Here is a 16141-nt window from a genome sequence, read left to right as displayed (position 1 = left end):
GATCACAGACTCTTTAAAAACAAAATAAAAGAGATCCCTGGCCAACAAACAATGTCTGTCCAAGAGTCAACTCTCCAGTACTAAGCTTGGGTCATTTCTGCAGTCCTGCCCATGAAAGGAAGCACTGGCCACTTGAGGGATGGCTGTTTGGTGCCCTGCTCACAGAATGAGGTCCCTAGGTGGGTTCACCTGGTGCTGACTTCAAAGTCTTTTTCTGTGCTAGAAGGATACCAGACTTTTAATTCTTGCTCTGTGGTTTCAATTGCTGCTTACCTTCTGCCATTGATGATGATTATTAACAATCATTGTATTTCCTGTCACCCTTCACCACAAGGCCCCGGGGCAAGTTACAGCAAATGAAAACATGAATAAAAACAATAAAAAGCAACCCTACGCATAACCTCTAAATCGATAATCTACATGACACATTGCAGGGAGGGCACCAAAATCAACCCTTCAATTTTCAAAGGCCAGAGTACAGGCTATAGAGATGGAAATGCATAGATCCATAGATACAAATATTTTCCCCACAATATTTGCCTTGACTTCTACTTGCTTGAAGCCATGGAAATCTTCCTTTCATTTCTTCCATATCACCTCTTTCTTTTCTTTTCTAAAAAAATAAATAAACGCCTTTGCAGCGTGCAAAGAGGGAATACCCTGCATTTATTTCCAGGAAAGCAGAAGACTAACCTGGGATTTAGCTGTGAAGGCTACTGTAGGCTACAAAATCTGATGGAGGGTGCAGGATTTTCTCGGTGTCACTATGAATAAATCATCGGTAACACTTTCCCTCTTTGACGGTGGCAGGTAATGCTCAGGGAGAGTTCTTGCATTTGTCAAAAATGGGACTTTTGCAATGAGCCTTCAGCCAAGCAAAAAGTGCTTTGCAGCAGCTGGATTGACATAGGCTCTATCTTCTCTTAGGTAGATGGTTGATCCTGTTCATTTGATACAAGGGCATACCTACAGTGCAGCGAAATATAACCTTAATCATATCCTTTCTGGCACTTTTTTTAAAAAAAACAACCAACCAGCTGAGCTTTTATTGTTTTCAAAACCAAAAATGAAAACATTGCTCTGTTTGATGAGTGGGGAGGGGCTTGGAAGGAGGTGTGGTCTTGTTTGGAGAGAGGAGGAATAGAAGGGGAACCTGGATTGAATACCTCTCTCCACACTGGAGGGTTAAGGAAGGGAGGAGGAGCTCGCTCCATCGCCCCCTGGCTCTCACTGCGCCACTTGCTCGTTGGCGCTGCTGCCAGAGTCCTGGGGCTTCATCACGTCTGGGAGCATGGGGGTGGGCTGGAGAAGGGATCAATGAGGAGGGGCTCAAAGGCACCACTGGTTCTGAAGGCCAAGCCAACTGTCGCTGGGGCCTGAGCTCATGCTGGCTGGCTGGTGAGGCCACAGTCTCTGAGGGTTTTGCTTTCATCAAAAGCTGGCCATCCTTGTATAGTCTTTGTTCTTCTGGGGGTCTCTTAAGAATCCCCGCAACAACTCTTTTGAGTTCATATACCGTACTGGACTCCTTGGCGTCTGTGAAGATGGTCATGTTGCTACGTCGGATCAGTAGAAAGACATCCATCTCTGTAGCTGCAACCTCAGCCCAGAGAGGAAAAAGCAGCAGAACCCTCAGTATCCCAACATGCACCTCCTTTCTGGCACTTTTGAATGTCCCCCCCCCCCTCTGTTCTTTCTCTGTAATCTAGGTAATATGTGATGAGAAAGAGGTGGGCTTTGGCAAATATTCAGTTGAATAATATCTGGCTGGTCAATGACAAGTAACTGCATTAAAAACAAAATGACAAGGAATATACAGTGAAAAGAAGAACCTTCTTTTTTTTCATTCAACAAGTACCACTTAATAGTGTAGGCATAGAACCATTTCTTTCACTGGAACGTTTGCCCCAGGTGCCAAATTTGTAGGAGTAGATCACCCAGCTGCCTGGCCACTGAAGTACATGGAAAAACAGCACAATGGAAGGGAAGCAGTTTGGCAGGATACATTTCGCAAAAGGTATGGGCAGCAAGGGCATCTAGAGGCACAGACAGATTACCCAAGAACTGACAGGGAAAGGGAAAAGGAAAGGGAGAAAACCCAAAGAGGAGGGATGGTGTGAGATCTTGTCCTAGAGGAAGAGGGGAAGAAGGGCAAAGCTGAGTAGCAGAATGGAAAGGAATGAGTGAGGCTGTCCCAAGATCTGGAGTAAAAGCACAAATATATCTTGGTGGGGTATCCGGGAGGGCACATCAATATGTGTAGAATTAGGCTTTGCAATATGTGGTTATTTGTTTAATTTATTTATCTATAATGTTTGTATGCCACCTCAAAACATAAAGCTCTATGGAATAAATCATAAATCCATTAAAAGGGTGTGGGAGGGGGGCTACACAAAATAAAACAAAAAGAGCCACTCCTCCAAAATTTAAAATAGTTGTTAAAAAACGAGGCTTACATTACCTGAGTCATTTTAAAGGTTGGGCTACACTAAGCCTTTAATGTTTATGTGGGTTGATTTTCCTCTGTGTGCTTTTGTGCACTTTTATCCATACATGAGCACTTGCAATTTTATGCCTCTCCCTTCAATTACTATTTCCCCTCCCCTTCACAAAGTCCTGGAAGTACAAGGTCTTTTGCAGAAACATACATGGTTCTTTGTTTACCTGTGTACACACGTCTTTATAAAAATTGTGTCATCTATGGAATTGAGCGAGAAAAAACTTCCGCAAAGACAAAAGTTTCAAGCGTGTTTCCGCGTGGGTAAAACTGCCAATTAATTTTATTTTCAAATTACATGTTTTTCCCATTTGCCAGTTTTGCACAAAACAGCTGTTTGACAAAGGAAAATATATCTCTGTGTTGTATCTGGCTGAGCTGCAGCAGAGAGACAAAGAGCAGCCAGGCAGGAGAGTTCCTCTGATCTCGACTTTCCCTGGCAACATAGAAAGCTGTGGTGCAGTTCAAAGAAGAAAATAGCACTATGTTTTACACACAGACACTAGGGATGGGCGGCAACTTCACTTCAGTTCACATTTAAAGGTAATGCCACCTAATTCATAGTTTCAGAAACAATACATGAAGCAAAATATTGCCATCCTCCAAAATTCACACTTTTTTCCAGCCAAGTCGTGTCTACAAAAATGCATTTATTATGAAAAAGTGTGCATAGAAATCAACATATTGTTTAAAATAATATACAAAAATGCATTCTATTAAGAAAGACGGTAAAATATGTATGTTAGGCAAAATTGCATACATAAATGTATATATTGGGAGCAATTCACAAAAATGTTAAATTATTTAAAAAATAAGCCAAGAGGGGAGGCGCATTGCTGCCTACTCCATCAATATCACACAGAGGAGAAGGGCTCCTCAAGAGTAAATAAATACTTATGAGTAAGCTGGTCATCGCATGCAGAGCAAATCTGCTAGCAACAGGGATGGCTTGCAGCTGTGAACTTTTGCATGATACACTGAAGGTTTAGGTTGTAAATCATTCAGTATTCGTAGTAGAACTATTTATTAAATTTATACACTGCCCTTCATTGGAAGATCACAGGATGGTTTATGGTATAAAAACACCAAAAAACATGACATAATAACAAAGGAAACAAGAATGCCCTCCCTCCACACACACATAGAGGGACAGTATGCTGGAGCATCTTCCCATTAGATTTCTGACTTGTGGGTTCCTATCACCTGGCTGGTCATTAGAAAAAAGAAACCCTTGTTGGGCCTTTGGGCCTTTTACTGTTTGCGAACCATACTTCTTGTTTTGCTCTTGAGATTTGACCTTGGACTGCTTCTTGACCTTGCTTCTTGGGCTCCTCCTCCATTCAGACCCTGGGCTACTGTAAGGTTCCAATTCTGGGACTGCTGCTCCTACGTCTCCGCTGCTCTGCTTATGTGCCAACTGAAGCAGGACACAGAGGCACTGCTACCTGCCACTATTGGCACAATTCAGAAATGGTAGAGGGGTCTGTAGGGCTTCAAAACCCTGGTGAACCTGTTTGGACAGAGACAGCAGGATAGAACAAACGTGTGTGTCCTTCACAGAAAATGTCCCTCTCATAACATCTTCAACTCATTTAAAATCTATGTTTTGTCTCCAGTGTTTTTGCCACAGGCAACAGCAGCTGAGATTATTGCTTAAGATTGTTGTTTAATTGTTAATACCCTCCATTGCTCGTGTCACATTGAGAGCTCCCGCAAAAGAAGGGCAATGAAAAATTATTTCTTGGCTAACATGAAACAAAAATTAAAGATCTGGTTTGCTTTCTGCCCTGATGCAACTTTAAATCAGCTCCAGCTTTTAGAGCACAGTCCTCCAGATGTAAAATCCAATGTTTTATTCATTTAAATTTATGGTTTTCACGTAGCTCAATTTGGTACAGTTCACAAACTTCACACATGTTTGAACAACAAAAAAATGCAGGGTAGCACAAAAATAAATGTGCTTCGTGTAATGTTTGCCTTATGAAATATGTTTTATTTCAGATACTAGAATGAGGTCACTGGTCTGGAAAACAGACAGCTAAGCAAACCAATGAATAATATTATATATATAGCAAATAAGCTATTTAAAAACATTTGTAGCATGTTTCTTCCCTGAACAAGAATACAGCAGCCATGAGTGCACAGATTGTCCAATGACACAGCAGAAATTTGTTTCTTCCTTGGCCCACCTCTAGTGATGGATGGTGCCCATTTGGAACTGGTGGGGAGGAAGGCAGGGAAACACACTGTAGGCGCAGCCAGGGTCAGTGGCAGGTGCAACCACATCCAATGACAGGCAGAGCCAGCCAAGGGTGTGTATTAGGGCTGTGCACTGGATTTGACTGAGGCCTGAGCCCAATCAGAGAGCTTCGGGTGTTGGACAGTGATGGATGGCTGCAAGGTGGGTTGGACAGCCCAGAGAAATTCATGGCTCTTGGTGGTGGGTGGGGCATCAGGCAGGAAAGCAAGGCAGGCAGAGCAGGGAAACCACACAAATAGGCCAAGCCCTATCTAACCAATGATTACTTCTTCCTAGGAAGAAGCAGGCCCAATGTTGTGGTTCTTCTTCCTGCCTTATGCCCCACTCTGCAGGATCAATTCCTCTGCTCAACGGCCGCTGAGTGGAGGCATTGTTCCTGTGGGGCGCCAATGCTGCTTCGCAAGCAGCTTTCTTGCAGGAAAATCATGTGCTCCTTCATCAGCAGCTTGCTTCCCTTGTGTGCTCCTTGAAAAGGAGCAACACCACACAGGATCAGATCCTTCAGCTTACTAGCTGATAAACAGAAGAGTCCATCCTGCTTGGTGCCCCTCCTGGCTATACATTTAAACCCTAATCTTATATTATATTAATTGGGGGGGGGTACCTTAGACCTGTCCCCTGAGTTTCCTCAGGAACCGATCCAGAGGGGTGGGTGGTCCCTAGGGGAAGGTTTAGAATCATTAAAAAAGCCTAACCTAAAAATCAAAAAGAATTTTGGATAGAGTCAGGACATTCCAGCCTACAATCATTGGATCCCACATGTTATTCACAAATCCAATGTGTGGTTGCCTGCTAAGAGAAGTTTGCCTGGGTGCGGTGAGCAGGCAAAGTGCAATCCATGGTCCCGAACTATATATAGGCTCTGCACACTGAGTTCTCATCTGAACCATCCTCTGTGCCATTCTCCTTTTTTGTAATAGCATTGCCAAAGTGTTTTATGGCCTTTTTATCCTCACAACAACTCCATAAAGTCAATTATGGTGCAATGTTAGCAAAACAACAAAAAGAACAACACCAGTACCTTAAAGACTAACAAATTTATCATGGCGTAAGCTTTTGAGGACTAAAGCCCACCTAATCAGATGCATCACTCTTCGCAATCCAATAATACATTTGCTAGTCTCTGAAATGGTACTTGGCTATTGTTTCATTTCTGCTGTAAGCCACTACTAGCTACCTTACCCCTTTGGTTGAAAGGATATCAGCAAAACATTCCCAACACCACATAATGAGCCAGTAACAGAGGAGGGTTTTAAAGTCAAGTCTCCAGATGTTGTGGTGTGCTTGCTTTTTAAAGGCATGAAGACAAGGATGCTCTTGCCAATTAGCTAACAGTGCAGACAATATTCTACCCAATCAAAGGGTGATGCAGCCTAAGGGGTTTAATGATTGGCATCAGGTTGTACCATCACCACAGTAAAAGTTTGTGGCTGGATTAAGCCAAAGGGCTATCTAGTCTAGCATACTGTTCTCACAGTAGTAAAACAAGCAAACACACACAGCTTTTTTAAAAAAATGAAAGAATTTCAGGAAGGGGTTGGCTATAGGGATGGGGCAAGGTCAGTGTAGTGGTGGTGGGGTGCCCTGAATTGCCCTCCCAAAATGTTGGGGGGGTGTTTCTCTTTTTATAATTCTTTTATTATCTTTCACAATCAGAGATTGTCTTCACATACCATAATAAACAAATACAATAAAAATAGAAAATAAAACATTTTCATACCATATTAAATCCGTACAGTGGTACCTCAGGTTAAATACGCTTCAGGTTACAGACTCCACTAACCCAGAAATAGTACCTCGGTTAAGAACTTTGCTTCAGGATGAGAACAGAAATCGTGCTCTGGCAGCATGACAGCAGCGGGAGGCCCCATTAGCTAAAGTGGTGCTTCACGTTAAGAACAGTTTCAGGTTAAGAATGGACCTCCGGTACGAATTAAATACTTAACCCGAGGTACCACTGTATTTTGGGATTCCTCCAATCCCTTGACTTCCCTCCATTCCCTCTCCCGATTCTTTTATATTTTCATATGCTGTATGTGTCTATAATTTTCTTAATATCTTTAAATATTTCCAAACATTGTCCTTAATATTATAAGTAGTTAAAAAACACACCCTGCTATTGTATTAACCTCTTTACAATTCTTCTGTAAATATGCAGTAAACATTTTCCACGTTTTTCTCATGTAGGGAGTAACCAACCAGCACATTTGCAAAGTGGATAAATTGTCATTGGTAACACACATACAGAGAGAGAGAGAGCCATCAGGAATAATACAGCTTATTTATTTATATTAGCTAAAATAGAATGCTTATTTCAAACCTGGTTTTAGCAAGGGGAGGAGACACTGCATGTGCCAGAGAAGGCCTCTGTGGGCACCTGTGTGCCTTTGGGAGTCCTATTGGAGGCCCACACTCTAGTACAGTGTTTCCCAACCTTTTTTGGGCAAAGGCACACTTGTTTGATGAAAAAAATCTCGCGGCACACCACCATTACAGCCCCGTGACGTCAGCGCGCAGCGTCACGCCGGGAGGGACGCATGAAAGTGAAAGTTTTCAATTTTTTTCCCTCCCCCTTGCCGGGGAACCTCCAAGCTTTGGGGGTGGGGGGGAGGAGGCAGCAAAGCGAGGGACTGAGGGACGGCGGCAGCTGAGGCGGCGGCGGCTGTTGTGGTGGTGGCGGCGATAGCGGGCGGAGGAGGGGGCGGCGGCGGGGCCGAGGTGGCCGGCGGCGGCGGGGGAGGCGGCGGCGGGTGGAGCAGGAGGGCGGCCGAGGCCGGTGAGGGAGTAGGGTTGCCCGGGGCTTGAGGAGCCGTCGCCGGGAGTTGCTGCTGCTGTTGTTGCTGCTGCTGCCCGGACATGCCGGCCTCCTCCTCGTCCGCTGTCTCGCGCTCCTCCCTTTTGCACGCGCTGCCCCGCCGCCGCCCCATTGGCTGGGTCCTGTCAGCTGATCCTGTGTGTGTGTGAGGGGAGAATGGAGAGAGAAACCTCGGCACCACCACCGCGGAGCCGCCCCTGGCTCGACGCGGATCCTCGCCGCCGCCGCCTCTCACCGCCCGACTCGCCCGCCTCCCTCCCACGGCACACCAGCCAACGTCTCACGGCACACTTGTGTGCCGCGGAACACCGGTTGGGAAACACTGCTCTAGTATACATAACTTTGGATGGACTCAGTTTGAACCACTTCACAGTGGAACAGTTTCTATCATGCTCTGCTCTCAGGCTTTAGCAACTGCTTCAGAAAATGTGTTGGTTATCTGATCATCCCATTTTGAATCAAAAGCAGCCCTGTGCAGCTAATTGCTTTCAATTTATAGCTTTGTCCAAGTTTAAAGAAGGATAAAGGTGACTAAATCCGTGGGAAATCGTGTTATCTTTGAACAGCAAGGGAAAGGATAACAATAAGGATTTGGAAATGCTTAATCTCATATATATTTGTAGGTGGCTGTCAGGCGAGGGAAATCTAACAAGGATCAGTTGATTTGCACTACTGGGTTTTTCACACGCTCCTGGGAAGTTGCTGAAATTATTAAAAAATATGGTAAATCCTAGTAAGTAATCCCTCTGTTTGACAAATATTTTCCCCTTACCTTCTAATTCTGTGCAGATGTGGAAGGGATACAGAGGGGGATTCTTGTATATTTGATCATTATTAAAATCTGGGATTTTTGCATTTTTTTGACTTTCTGCCACCTATTGGTAATTCTAGGTGCTGAAACTGCACATTGCCGTAATATGTGTAATTCTGACTCTAACCCACATTGCAGTCCACTTCAGTTAGCCCATTTATTAAATGTTCCTTTGTGTACAAAAAGCTGACTGAGCTAGACATCCTTATGGATCAAATTATGTCGGAGGGAGGGAAACACCCAAATGTTTGAATAACATGATAGCTTTTCTGGCAGGTCCAATTACAAGACAAACGTAGAGACTGTTGATTACCATTCATTCCATTAAGAATTCTGAACCCTTACATCTTGCTTTTCAATTTAATAGGAACTTCATATAAAATTGTAGTAATTGTTCATGATGGACTCTTGTGCGGTAAACACATTCATTTAGAAAACCAAGGAACATTCCCAAGTTACTGAAACTTTAGACGCTAATGATTTTTCCCCAAAACAAGCAACTGAGTCGAATGGACTCGAGTTGAGTCTGGAATGAATTTTAAGTACATATCCCTTAATTGCTTTGGAGCTTATGTTGTATTTTGTAATAAAGAGAAGGCAGTTCTTTTTTAAAAAAATAATAATCCTGAAGCAGCAATGACTGATGCCTTTTCAGCTGGACATCTCACTGGTTTGGGATTGAAGGGATATTACCTTCCCCATCTGTTCCCTGGTGTATATATGCAGTAATAAACATATACATTGCAATCTTTTCTGCAGTTCCTAATGTATGCTTAATGCCACTTCAAAGTCCTCCTGACAATGGAATATGGCCCTGATGGATCAAAGGCAAAGAATGGCCAATTCATCAGTGCTTATTACGTATAGAAAGGAAAGAAGGGTAATCTTCCTTTGAAGATTATCTATCGGTGTGAAACTTGAATCTAGTAAACAACAGATGACAGACAGTTTTGACATGTGAGGCTGATTACTACTGCTGAGAAGTCATTCCATGTTTAAAAAGTCACTGGAAGCAATGCTTTGCACAGGTGCACATGCTGTGAATGCCTTAAAGTTGCATCTCATAGGTGACAAGGCCCCAAATGGATCACTGGAAGTTTCAGGAATGTTTTTGACAGAAGTATCGAGGCTGCTTGGCGAGGTGATTATATCTGTGCGGGTTTCAATGTTCTTTGGGCAACAGTTGGAGAACCCATGTGGCTACTTTACAAGCCTGAAACCAGGCCTTGTTTTGAGGTAGGTTCTTCTCCCTCAGCTATCAGAACCAGCTGGAGAAACCACCACACATGGTTGTTGATGTGCTTTATTGGACTGAGGGGAAGCTCACATGGGGAAAAGACCACAACACATGTTTTTTTTCTTCTGTGTGTTGCTTTTATCCAGCTCTAATCCAACTGAGTAACTGATACAGCCACTGACACTGATTGATAATGCCAGGCATGTAGTTAATTTACTGTTGAGTAGGAATTACCCATTCAGATTTTTAAAAAAATTGAGCTGGGAAAAAATGAATAACAAAGAAAGGAATGTATTTTTCATTGCAAAGCTTCTAGGGTACATCATAAGAAATGCTCTCATGTGCTGCACAAGAAGACCAGGTCTGTGCACTGTCTCAGTCTGTAGGTCTTGCTGAAAGTTGCTTTGCCACAATCTAAGACTGCAGCCTTTAAAGCACATTCCCTCTGCCAATAATTATGGGCCCTGTAGTTTACTCCTCACAGAATTACAATTCCCAGCAGCTCTTAACAAACTACAGTGCCCAGAATTCTTTCAGAAGGAAAATGTGCTTCGAATGTGGTTTCCAGTTGTAATGTGAACCCAGCTTAAATACATTTGCACATGCCGGCGCTTGCTTCTGTCATTAAGCAATGCAAATGTAAAGCTTTCATTGACAAGAATGCTCATTCACATTACAAATATTCATGGCTAAAGCTAACCAAAAGTTCAGAGGTAGCACTATTATCAATATACGATGGTGTGGAAGGTTCACAGGCTATGAAGGACTTGCTCACAATTTTATTGACAGCTGCACAAATTATTATAGCCAGGAAGTGGAAGGGGAAAGCAGAATATAAAATAGAAGAATGGCATAAGGAGGTGTGGGATATAACTATTAACGATAAATTAACATGTGCCATTAAGGTAAGATGGGGAATATGCAGGAGAAATGATTTTGAGGAGATATGGAGGGTGTTTGTAGAATTTGCACTGTTAAAACGGAAAGGGGTCAAACCATCTCAAGAGGTGTTGAAATTTTGGGAGGTTGGATAGTTACAATGGAATGGTCTCGGAGGTGGGGTGCACATTTTTACTCTTATTTATTTGTGATTATTACTTTGTCCAAAATAACAACAACAACAACAATAATAATAAAAATAAAAATTTAAAAAACAAAAAACCCCAACAAATATTCATGCTGAATGTTCTCATTCTGCACGAACAATCCAATGTTCTTAACATATAAGTGTGACATACATTCTTAGGATTTTTGTTGTTGTTGTTTTGTCATTTAGTCATGTCCTACTCTTTGTGACCCCATGGACCAGAGCACACCAGGCACTTCTGTCTTCCACTGCCTCCCGCAGTTTGGTCAAACTCATGCTGCTAGCTTCGAGAACACTATCCACTGTCGTCCCCTTCTCCTTGTGCCCTCCATCTTTCCCAACAACAGGGTCTTTTCCAGGGAGTCTTCTCTTCTCATGAGGTGGCCAAATATTGGAGCCTCAGCTTCACGATTTGTCTGGCTTATTTCCTTAAGAATGGATAGGTTTGATCTTCTTGCAGTCCATGGGACTCTCAAGAGTCTCCTCCAACACCATAATTCAAAAGCATCAATTCTTCAGTGATCAGCCTTCTTTATGGTCCAGCTCTCACTTCCATACATCACTACTGGGAAAACCATAGCTTTTACTATACGGACCTTTGTATTAGGATTTGACTCAGTCTAAATTAGTTGGTAGGGGGATGATCAAGCCTGATCCCTGTGGCAGCTCCAAGCTATCCACAGCTATTGGGTCGGGACCAGGCCAATGCCTGGTGTGATAAGAGCCCAACTGGCTCGGGTTTCCAGTGCCTCCCACTCACCTCCCCATTTGGTGGGTGAAAAAAAGAAAGGCTGATGCCAAGAGCGTGATGCTTGTGGTGGTCAGCTGGAGGCCAGCTCAGTTCGCATAGCCACATGGAGAGGCACCTCTACTCAACCCAAACCCTCTCCCCAGCCCATTTTCATCCAGCCCTTAGTGTCTTAAGAGAAGATACGTAGGTACGCAACTAAGATATTTCTGATTGTATCAGTTGATGAAGACACACTTCATCACAAAAAGACACATTCCACCCTAAAGGGATTTGTAAATTGAAGAGTAGGGTCAAATTTCACTTCCTTTCGCATAAGGCAAGGCACAGCATTTTCCCCAATATCTGTTGCAGCCCTCTAGGCTATATACTAGGGATGTCCAAGTTCCAAGAGACTGTGATCTACTCCCACTATAAAAACACTGGCAGTGATCTACCCATTGGATTGACCAAATTTGTTGAGCTTTTTTTTGGGAGTCAGACCCAAAGGTCGTGATCGACCAATTGGACATCCCTGCCATATACCATAATACTTTTTTCAGAAGACCCCTGCAACCACTAGAAAAAGTTTCGAAGATACAGAGGGTCTGCATTTGGTAGAAGAAAGTGACAAAAATCTAGTTTCCTGCCTTACACAAGTGGAAGAGCTGCCACTAGGACAAAGGCATTATTAGGGACAAATCTTGGTCATTACCCATTAAAAACAATGGGATGTAAAATATAGCTCCATGGTGTTCATAGTTATGCAGAAGTGAGCCCCAGTGAGTTCTGCCGCTAAGTTAAATGTGTGTTGGCTCTTAGGATTAGTCATTACTAATTTCAGTTCCACATTTATTTCAATGGGACATAGTCATGGTCAATGTTTGCTGGATCATGCTCATAGAATGATGAGTGTATCACTTACGTACTTCAGATGCTTTACCAGGGTGATGTTTATGTCTCAGTTCCCATGAATTTCCTGGGAGTAAGGCCCATTGGAACTTATTCTCAGTAGGCAAGTGAAGGATTGCCTTGTTGCCATTACCATTTTTGATAACTCTTTCCTAATTTCAAAGGCATGCAAGTGTCCAGTATTCTGACTTTTGCAGTCATCAGCTTTCCAGCTGAGTGGGAGGGGGACCCTAACAATTCCGTTTTTCCTGTGAGCATCATCAACTTACAGACATGTCCATCAGAATCTCACAGGAAAAAGCAACAGATCTTACAAGTAACAAATGGATGTGTTCTTACACATACCACATACCTCCTGATAAAGAAATATGCACTTGTCCAGGCACTGTTAACTTTTAGATGGCATTAATCAGTATTTTGATGCTGGATGCTTAAGTGTGTATATATGTATATTTGTATGTATATGTGTATATTTGTATATATATGTGTGTGTGTGTGTGTTTTGTGATTTTATGGGCTTTACTTTGTGAAGTGCGTACGCAGAGTATGAGAGGTTGATTAAATAAATACATTAAATTATTAGGCTGCAGTTCTGTGCACATGTACCAGGGAGTAAGAACCATTGAACACAGTGGGATTGAATAAACACGCATAGGAGTGCACAGCGAGTGCCTTACATGACCATTCGCTAAAACCTACTGTGAATGTAAAGCACACACTGCCCTATGGGGGGTGGGGAGAAGAGAAACTAGCGCTTGCCTCTGTTGAGCCGAGCCCCAATCTGCTGATTGCAGAGGAGGAAAAATCTAAGGAGCCTTGTACTTCCCTATAAATCTTTCTGCCCTCTGGATAGGAGTTGACTTTGAAGTGTACAGTGCTGTTCTTGATACTCAGCTGAAAATGCTGCTCTGGGACTTGGCCTACTACTTGTTTAAAGCGCAGCTGCTGTTAGAAATTGGAGTCTCACTTTTCCTTTACTCATCTCAGATGTTCTTAGGTGATAAAAGCACTCTGCACTCATGGATTTCTACTAGAGCTGCAACACTCAAAACATCCATCAGTTAACCCAGCCCTGCCAGCAAAAAGGCAGGTCCAATGCCCTGTCCCAAGCTCGGCTGGCTCACCCCGACTTAGGAACCTCAGGTCCCAGCTGGCCCAGCCTCCCTCTCTAGCCTCACACACCCTATTAAACCCACATTCCTTCCCAGTCTACACCCCTCCCTAAGGGTTTTGGCCCAGCTGGTAGGTGTCCTTGAACTCCGATCACAAATCTTGCTTGCCTGAATGGAGGACAGAAAAGTATGCAGGGTCATACCTAGGCTTTATTTCACCCTGGTCAAAGACCCAGTTTGGTATACACCCCATGTGCATTTGTGTACACTCACGCGCGCACACAGACTAGGAGCCTCAATTGCAACCCCCTGGAGGTTTCACCCAGGGCAAAAAACAAAACCCCAGCTACAAATGTGTGGATTTGTGCAGAAACTAGATTGCAGTGCTATTTTATATTCCTGTGTATATGGCATGCAGCATAAGAAAGTGCTTTGTGCTCCCATCTAGAGAATATTTCATTATTCCAAAATGAAATAAAGCAAGTACTGTACAAAGGCAATCCATTTACAATTCAAGTCTTGACTGTTGTGACCTGCCCTGGGACCTTAGGTTGAAGGGTGGGTAATTTAAATGTAGTCAAAATAATGGTGATGGTGGTGCTTGGAAAAAATACATTGTTGCTTCCCCAACTTTTGCCAGCCCTGTGTTCACCTATTGATTGAACATTTAACATGTTGAGGAAATTTGCACAAATTTGCTAGGATGAAGGTGTGCATTCTCTAAAGACAAAGAGAGCAATTCTGTGCAATGCTGTGGAGAATGCTCCACCAGCACAAGCATTTCTGGGAAGAGAAGGAACCGTGGCTATCGATTCTTCCCTTGTTGGTTGCAACCCCCCAATCTCACAATCCATACTCATGCCTTAGGCCAGGGATAGGCAACCTAAGGCCCAGGGGCCAGATGTGGCCCAATCACCTTCTCAATCCGGCCCGCAGATGGTCCGGGAATCAGCGTGTTTTTACATGAGTAGAATGTGTGCTTTTATTTAAAATGCATCTCTGGGTTATTTGTGGGGCCTGCCTGGTGTTTTTACATGAGCAGAATGTGTGCTTTTATTTAAAATGCATCTCTGGGTTATTTGTGGGGCATAGGAATTCATTCATATTTTTTTTTCAAAATATAGTCTGGCCCACCACATGGTCTGAGGGACGGTGGACCAGTCCATGGCTGAAAAAGGTTGCTGACCACTGTCTTAGGCAGAAGCTGGGTGGGGCAGAGCAACTATGCTACCTTTGCAGCAGGTGGGTCACTGTTGCTTTCTGGAAGGCTTGAGGTGGTGAGAAGGTCATTGGAAATTTACCTCTGGTGCGCTTGTACCAAACTGACCTGCCGCCATATTGTCCCTCGCTCTCCCACTCCCAATAGGAGACAGCAACCAATCTGCCTGGCAGAGTAGCTCTCCTCCACCTGGCGAGCTGCTTCTGGGCTTAGGAACTGTGGAAACTACACAATAGCGGCAAGTTTGCAGAATCAAGACCCCTCACGTATTGTTGCTACTAAGATATTCCTGAAACAAGGCTACATCCTGCCTTTCACATTAATTGAACCGAACTGCCAAAACTTCCTTTTACCATAAGCACTTCTTCACAGCCGACACACTTCCTGGATCTATAAAAGATCGTGGAATGGGTGAACTGTATTTAAGGAAGACATAAATATAGTTCCACAAAATGAAGCTTGCTGACACAGAGCACTTCTTGAATAATTCACTTTGAAATTAACACTTATAATACCATTTGCCTTTTAAGTCCAACTCAGAGGAGCTGGAAAGAATAGTTCTCCGGAGAGGGAATTAATGGCAAACATTAGTCTCTCTGACTTGCTTCATTTTAATCAAAATGATCAGGTGATTACCTATAATGAAAAATAAACTAACCTCAGTCAAATTGATAGCAGTTCAATGCCTCTCCACTTCTATGGCTGCTTCAGTGTGATACTTATAATTAGAGTTTGATGAAAAATGTAAGTAGAGAATGCAGATCTTAAATATGAGGTACCTGCAAGACAGAGTGTTGCATGCCACTGATGTAGATTTATGAATGATCAGTGTTGCATTGTGTGAAACACAGCAGGCAAGTTTCAGGATTTGTTCTTTACACGAACCCAGTATAATGGCCATGACACATAAAACACTTCCTGCATTTGTACGAACTTGATCATTAAGTGTGGCAGCACCTGAACTTTGGAACTCCCTGCCAATTGATATGAAGCAGGTACATTCTCTGAATTCTTTTCAGTGCCTGCTAAAAACATTCTTGTTTAGAAAAGTCTACCCAGATGCTTAGAAAGTTGTTGTGGATTTCTGTTGTTTTTTTTAAAAAAATATTTATTAAAAATTTAAAGATTACAGAAAGAAGTAAAAAAAGAGAAAAAGTAAACAATACAAATCAATACATTACAATACATTAAAAAAAACAAAAGACACAATACATCAAAACAAAAACAAATCAAAAACAATTAAAAAACACATCCAATATTTCCATATCTTTGTCTTTCATTAACTTGTTTCATCGACCTCCTCACACCTCCCTTTTTTGTATTCTAGTTCTTAATTATTTCAGCAAATCCTTTCCATCTTTCACTGTTTTCTGTCATTTAATTGTCTTGATTTATTTTAACCTTATCTTACCATTAAAACCCTAAAACGTATTTGAACTTAACTCCTTATAACGTTTCTACTAA

At 42.8% G+C, this 16141-nt stretch overlaps 1 pseudogene across 1 annotated transcript; it reads right to left on the bottom strand.

The window, feature by feature from the left end:
• Positions 1 to 1227: 1227 nt before the first annotated feature.
• LOC308582443 (elongin-B pseudogene) lies at positions 1228 to 1605 on the bottom strand (annotated as a pseudogene). The gene has a single exon. The product of its transcript is annotated as an elongin-B pseudogene (transcript).
• Positions 1606 to 16141: the final 14536 nt, after the last annotated feature.

This window comes from Podarcis bocagei (genome assembly GCF_964188305.1).
Source record: "Podarcis bocagei genome assembly, chromosome: 1".
Classification (NCBI taxonomy): Eukaryota; Metazoa; Chordata; class Lepidosauria; order Squamata; family Lacertidae; genus Podarcis; species Podarcis bocagei.
Note: the sequence above shows the minus strand (reverse complement) of the source record. Positions and strands in the feature narration are given on the sequence as shown.